The 7,570-nt window shown below is 40.8% G+C and overlaps 1 protein-coding gene across 1 annotated transcript in view; it reads left to right on the top strand.

Annotated features, from left to right (window-relative positions):
• The window catches only part of PTPRM (protein tyrosine phosphatase receptor type M), an 849,607-nt gene that overhangs the window by 54,311 nt on the left and 787,726 nt on the right, over positions 1–7,570 (top strand).

Raw genomic sequence — 7,570 nt, 5'->3', positions numbered from 1 at the left:
CTTTTTTCTTTTTTTTTTTTTTGTTTTGTTTTGGTTTTTTGGTAACAATTGTTTTTTAAGAGCAATTTCAGGTTCACAGCAAAAGTGAGAGGAAGGTGCAGAGATTTCCCACATGCCCTTTGCTCCCTCACAAGCCCAGCCTCCCTCATCATCATCTGCCTCAGTGTATAAGAAACGACCCTACCTTGTTGCATTATCATCTATCAGAGTCCACAGTTCACATTAGGGTTCTCATTCAGTGGTGTGTGTTCTGTAGTTTTGAGAACAAATGTCCAGTGACATGGATCCACCATTACAGTGTCATGCAGAACAGCTTCATGACCCTGAAAATCCTCTGACCTTTGCCATCCAACCTTCCTCCCCCCAGCCCTTGGGAATCACTCATCTTTCTCCACAGGTTTGCCTTTTCCAGGATATCAGATAGTTGTTGTCCTTTTCAGATGGGCTTCTTTGATATACATTTAAATTTCCTGCATGTCTTCTCATGGCTTGACAGCTTGTTTCTTTTTAGCCTTGAGTGATATTCCATTGCCATGGTTTTTTGATCTGGTCTCTTGCTGAAGGACACCTTGGCTGTGAATAAAGTTGCTACAAGTATCTGTGTGCAGGTTTTTGTGCACACAAATGTTTTCAGCTCCTTTAGATAAAACACCAAGGACTGTGATTGCTGGATCATCTGCTAACAGGAAGTCTAGGTTTGTAAGACACTTCCAAAGTGATTGTGCAATTTTTACATTCCCGCCAGCAGTAAGTGAGAGTTCCCAATGTTCCCCATGCTCACCAGCATTTGCTGTTGTCCATTTATGGATTTTAGTCTTTCTAATAGGTACATGAGAAGAGTATTCTGAATTGAATTTTTATGAACAATACATAGCCTGCATTTTCTGTAACATGGTCATTTTTGTTTAAGAATTCTGAAATATATGTTGTATATGTGTATTATTGCTTTATGTTTCTGTCCCCACCTCCCTTCTCCCTCACCTCCCTGACCATTGTGGCTTGTGGCTCATGGTAGGCATTGGGCTTCTCATATGCTACTCCAGGAGAAATTGATACTGGTATCCTCCCATGGGTCCTGGGCTGCCAGTGGTCTATACTAAGTTCGCTATCCTTTGTGCCAGGCTCCCTAGTTGATCTCTTCTGACCTTCCAGGGTTATTTTTTGTAGGAAGAAAACAGAGGGCAGACACACTAATAAACTACTTGAGATTTGCCAGTCACTGAGAGGTGCTGTCACCTGGAACCTGATGGGCACACAGGAAGCTACTGCAGGCTTGAATGCCACTTTGGCTGAGGGTGGTGCTGTGACTTGGCCCCAGGGGCGTAGGGTGTTAGGAAGAGGCAAGTCCCAAGACAGGCTGGTGGCCTCCTGGTAGAATGGGAGCAGGGCAGTCAGTGAAGGGCACACAAGAGAAGCTACTTCACTGCCATGTCCTTATTAGCATTAGGAGGCAGAAACATGAGGCCTTGGGGGAAGATAGACTGCTTTTTTCTTTTTTAAAATCTGAGAGTCAAGGGTAAAGTCTTCCTTAGGCCTGGTGGTATGTGTCTATGTGTTGAGGAGACAGAATAAAAAAACCAGGTTGTTGAAGCAAGCAAGGTCTAGTCCAGTTCTCATCTAAACCCAGGATCCCTCTAGGATGTTTTCCCCCTCCAGGCCTAAGAGGAAAAATCATTTTCTAAAACTTTCCATTTCTGCTTTTTCTGTGATTCTGGGCAGTCAAACTTGTGTAAAATTTTTATGATACCTTTTTTTTTAAATTTATAAATCCTCAGTCTGTTAAACTCACATATTTTTAATGCCATTTGAATTTTTAGAAATTCTCATATTTCTGTATTTCTTCTTGGTGTAAGATAATCTATTGTTGGGGTGATATTTTATAATTTAATTCATTAAAATGATTTTGATTTTAGTGTAAATCCTACTTGCACTTGAAAAATGTGTATTTGTTCTTTGTCAAATCACTTTGTTTTTGACCCTTAGTCTGTGTCCCATTTTTTTTTTTTTTGGTATGTGTGTATGTCCCATGTTGTTATTGTAGGGAAAAGGTGAAAATACAAAATAGTATAAAAGGGAAAACAGAACATAATCCAATTACTCAAAGATTATTAACAATTTGTTGTGCTTTTACAGATTTCCATGCATGCGTATATACATTACGTGAGTCTTACGTTGGGGTATAATAGTACATATGATGTGTATGCACTTTTTACAGCCTATTTTTTTCACTGTTTAAGTCATCCTTATTTTTCCAGACTGGGAAATAATCTTGGAAAATGTGATTTTTTTTTTTTTTAAAGCTGCATATGACTTTCATTCTATTCCATAATTTATACATTCTGACTTTTTGCATTTGGGGGCATTTAGGTTGCTAGCTATCTTTCACTATTAATAAACGTTACATTGAGCATCTCTACTGCCAAGTGTTCATGAGGTTTAAGAGTTTAGGTGAGATATGATTAAGATTTAGCGTCTTAGTTTTGTGCTGCTGTAAGAGAATACTATATACTCCATAATTTATAAACAGTTGAAGTTTATTTGGCTCATGATTTTGGAGGCTGCCAAGGCCGAGATCAAGGGTCTACATTTGGTTAGGCCCATCTTGCTGTGTTATAACATGGCAGAGGACATCAAATGTTAAGAGAGCAAGAGTGGACCAAACTCACTTTTATTACAAATCTTCTCTTGATAATGATTCTACCCTAGCAATAATGACATTAATCCATTCATGAGGGCAGAACCCTCATGACCTAACATTTTAAAGGTCACACTGTTACATTTGAAATTAAGTTTCCAATACATGAACTTTGGAGGACACATTCAAACCATAGTACTAGATAGTAAAAATAACTCCTATTCATGAGCCCCTCCCATGTGACATTTCGGAGAAACTTCACCTAGACCCAGAGTAGCCAGGTGAGATAGGCATGACCCTCTACAGCAAGTCCATCAAACCAAGCAGGTACCTGTCTCTGGGGGGCCATGGAGGTGGCATGTGAACATAGGACTTGTAGACTGCACCCCAGCTCTTCATCCGCCTCTCCCTGGCTCCAGCACATGTGGAAACGACATGGTCAGAGAAGGGCTGTTGCAAATCTTGTGGGAAAAGCTATTATGATTAAGAACCTGCCAATCCTGGTGGATTTGAAACTAGGTAAGAATGGAAATCATCCTACAGATTCTCTTTTCCCAGCTTCTGGCATTTTAGATTCTTAAAAAATAAAACCTCTAGCTGCAAAGTGATTTGCCCAAAACCACACAACTGATTATTCATACCTGAGAGTGGAACCTTAACCCCAGCATTTGGTCTTCTGTGTTCTTTCCACTATACTTTCAGCTTCCTAAAGGATGAAGACTTCTTACTTTCTATCCACAAGGAGGTCTGATTATACCTTTGAAAGGACTTCTCCCCAGTGATCTATTTTGAAACCATTTGATATCTACTGAAGTATAAGTGCAGCAGTACTGTGCACTTGCTGGATTTTACTCCTAGAGCTCCTTTTCCTGTGTATTTAGCCTGGGTGAGTTACTCTGTACCTCAGTTTTTGTAAGAAGGAGACAACAGTAGTATCTACCACATACGGTTGTTGTTAGAACCCCGGGAGCAAGTTCCTGGGGAGTAGTGCAGGGCCTGTCCCAGTACTGTGTACCCTTAGCTGCTGCTGTTTAAAGAACCAGGTACGCTTTCTTTGCCAGCTCCCTCCATTAGTAACAATTTTCAAAGACCTTGGAAGAATCATTTTTACCTCTAACAAAATGTACCGGAACTCTACAAGAGCTTGAAATGCACCTATAGCTGTCATTTGAGAGTATATATTTAGGGAGAGTAATAAGATAAAAGCTTTTGTGAAAAAAAAAAGCTTTTAGAAGTATAAGAAAACTCCCAAGTTCAAAGATGTTTTTAAGTAGGCACCGAAACGTCATCTTGAATATGTTTCCTTTGTTTCCTGATATGAAGCGATTAAACAAAATGGCCTAATAGCTTATCAATAAGTCAGAGGTTTCCAGATTTCCTGATTTTTACTTATTCATAATTTCCCAATTGTTATCATATTGAATACAAATAGATATTTATAAATGGAGTTTCCCACACTATTCCATTCGTTTTGCTATTTTTGGCTTAAGAGTGAAGGAGGAATATGACCTAATCCTTGCCCTATGTTGAAATTATATTGCAAGGTAGAAGAATCGAAAATAAAGCCTTTCTTATAATCCCCCCACGGCTTCTTAAAGGAAGGGGTTGGGAAGTAGCAGTGGTTTGGGAATCAAGATGCTCTTACTCCATGTCCATCAGGCAACAGAAAGGTTACAGAGTCCACTGATTGTGGTCGGTGAGTGACAGTCAAGGACAGTAGCCCGGGTTTGAAACCCCGGTCCTCAGCATGCAACTGAAACAGATCACTCACACCTGCTAGCTTGATTTTTCTGTAAAATAGAGAGAATACTTCCTACTGTGAGGGTTGAATGAGTTAACATCTGTGAAAATCTCCAGGGCTTTTATAATTTTAGCATCTTTTCCTCTGATGTTTATTGGGAAAAGGCTGCATCCACCAATGTTCAGAACTTAATGCTCCAGAGCAAGACTTTATTCTGGATTTCTTTTGAGGTTACTACACTGTCCAGTCAGGTAATATGATTTAGGAAATGGCATACCCTTCGTGAGACATATACTTATTTTTGGCCAAGAATGTTGTTCCCACTTTCATTTAAAAGGACTCAACGATCTTTGGATTTTAGCTAACTCCATAGAGTATAGGCCTTATGTACAGAATTTGGCAGGGGGAAGTTTCTGTTTCACAGTTTGGGACATAGGGACTTGGGAAATGCTCTTAGTGACTTACTTAATGTCAGCCTGGTGCTGGATGATGGGAAGAACGTATATGGAGAATGGAAGGGGGCATGAAGATGAATTCTGCTACCATGGCTCCCTCTCCTCTCTCTGGAATATGACCAGTGGTGAGAGCAGAGGCCAGGCTAGCAGGGAGGTCGTCATGCATGCGGCTCCAGTGCTGCATGCTCAGTAGCCAGGCCAGGCCTGTGTCACTCCAGGTTCCACGCTGGGATTGTGTTCTAGCTGTGGGGCTTCTGACATGCTTTTGTGTTGTATTCAGTTGTGTCCTCTCACTGGGGAGTTCAGTGTACTCAGCTGCCCCTCACTGGACACCAGACTTCACACCCTGTTACTCTGTACAAGTGGCCTAGTGTGCTCCCACCATGCAGAGGGACTTCCTGGTCCTGGCTTCTTTCCCTTCTCAAGGTTCTGGGATGACTCACACCAAATATGGGTGGTGTTGTGGTTTGGGTGTGAGGTGTCTCCCAAAAGCTCACATGTGAGACAATGCAAGAAGGTTCAGAGGAGCAATGATTGGGTTGGGAGATTCTTAATTCAATCAGTGAATTAATCCCCAATGGGGATTAACTGAGTGGTAACTGAAGTGGTAGGGTGTGGCTGAAGGAGGTAGGAATTGGGGGCGTGGCTTTGGGGTATATATTTGTATCTGCAAGTGGAGACCTCTCTTTCTCTGCTTTCTGATCACCAGGTGAGCTGCTTCCCTTGGCCACACACTCCACCATGATATTCTACCTCACCTTGAGCCCTGAGTAATGGAGCCAACCTTGTCGGACCAAAACCTCCGAAACCATAAAAAAAAATTTTTTTTTTTTTTGCTCCTCTACAATTGTTCTTTAAGTCACAGCAGTGAAAAAAAACCTGACTAAAACAGGTGGGATTAGGATTCCTTCTAGAAGTGGCTATTGCTGTTAGCCTCCTGACACTGCTGCTTTGCACGACCACCCACTCTCACCCCTCTGGGCAGGACATTTTCCCTGTTCAGTTTTTGGCCATCAAATAGTATAATTCTTCTGGGCCTCAGTTGTGGGCTTAGTCCCTTTCAGGGTTATAGTTCCCTTTCTTGAGGGTCTGGTTTAGCCCAGAAGCTTGCATGGGGCTCTGGGATCCATTCCCAGCACCACATACACACATGCAAACGAGCCCTGTTTACATGGAAATCCTGGTGGAGGCATCTCTACTTGCACCTCTATGTGAAAACACAACAGCCACCATGCTTTTTCTAAAATAACACGAAGGATTTTCAGATGGCCACGTAACAAATATACTAGTTCAATTAGGAATATAAAATATACATGTCAGAATTCATATTATATGAGTCACTAATTTGTGTGTACCAGACTGCATTTTTTAGAGGTGTCTGAGGCATTCAATATTTTTTCACTTTAATATCTAAGCATTAACATAATTCAGAAACAAAAAATGATAAGTAGTTTAATGATTCTACTTAAAATTAATGCAACTAATTTAATGTATTTCTATTATTCCCCAGTGTACTATTGTGGCACAGCAGTTATTGTCTTTGAAATGAGAGCTTAGAAAGATAATATAACTTTCTGAAAATTGCAGTTATGGTACAAAAATTTGTCTCTAAATCATACATGTCTAATGCTATTTTATTTAAAAGAATGAGATGTTTAAATCACTGTGTAATCTGTCAAAACCATTAGTTGGCATTTTAAGAGTCACTTAGGGAATATGCTTTAATTTGAAATAAAAGGAAAACCAAACTCAAGTTTCTTCCCATCTGTCTTTTTTAAAAAACTGTATTCAAAATTTTAAAATTTCTTAAATGCTGGTTTTGTCTGTGACACTTAATAATTCAATCATTTAAAGATTTTTGAGCACCCACTGTGTCAGGTGATGTTCTGACATGAAACAAACTAGACAAGAAGCTCTATCTTCAGGGAGCTCACATTGTTTTTAAAAGTGCTTCTGTGGGACAGGCACTAGGCTGTGCTTCTCATACAAGAGCTATTTAAATCCTTACATCTTCCCAAAGAGGAGGAGGAGAGCACCATTACTGCCCCACTTTACCAAAGGAGGAAGCTGAGGCTTGGTGAGGTTTGTAGTCTAAAGCCTCAGAAGTGACTGATAGGATTTTACTCCTTCTGCATCAGCCCTGATGGTGGTTTCATGATCACAGTGCCTATGGTCTTTTTGGAGTCCTTTCAAATCATTGAGGTACCTTCAATGTGCATTTTTTTGGAACTCCTCAAATTTGGCATTAGAAACTCTGCTTAAAAGTTGTGGTAGATGCCTGAAAGCAGCCTCTGAGGAAAGCCTCAGAATGGTGGGGTTACCAGTCACATCCAGTGAGGGCTGTTGTAAGGAATTATTGAACTGAAATCAAAGGGCAGAAGGTCTGGGAGAGAGGTTTCAGGTCAATATAAGGAAGAGCTGTCTAACCCATTCAGGAGAGGGATGGATTACCTCATTGAATGCTGAGCTGTGACTGGGGGTCTTGGGCTTGTGGATGTGGTGGAGAGAGTTCAAGTGTTAGATGGATGATTGGTTATATCAGGTTCCCTGACCTTTCATCAGAATGATCCTGACACTTCTTATAGGTTAGATTCTGGTTGCCCTGAGATGCTGTGATTCATTAAGTTTAGGGTGGAGCGTGAACATTTGAAATTTTAATCACCTCAGTAGAGGACTCCTTTGCCTGGGGAGTTGGGGGCTCAGGAAGCAGAGGTCACAATTGCAAAAACCCTATTTTGA

This window comes from Sciurus vulgaris, assembly GCF_902686455.1.
Source record: "Sciurus vulgaris genome assembly, chromosome: 13".
NCBI lineage: Eukaryota > Metazoa > Chordata > Mammalia > Rodentia > Sciuridae > Sciurus > Sciurus vulgaris.
The sequence above is the reverse complement of the archived record's forward strand: the minus strand, read 5'-3'. Positions and strand labels throughout refer to the sequence as shown.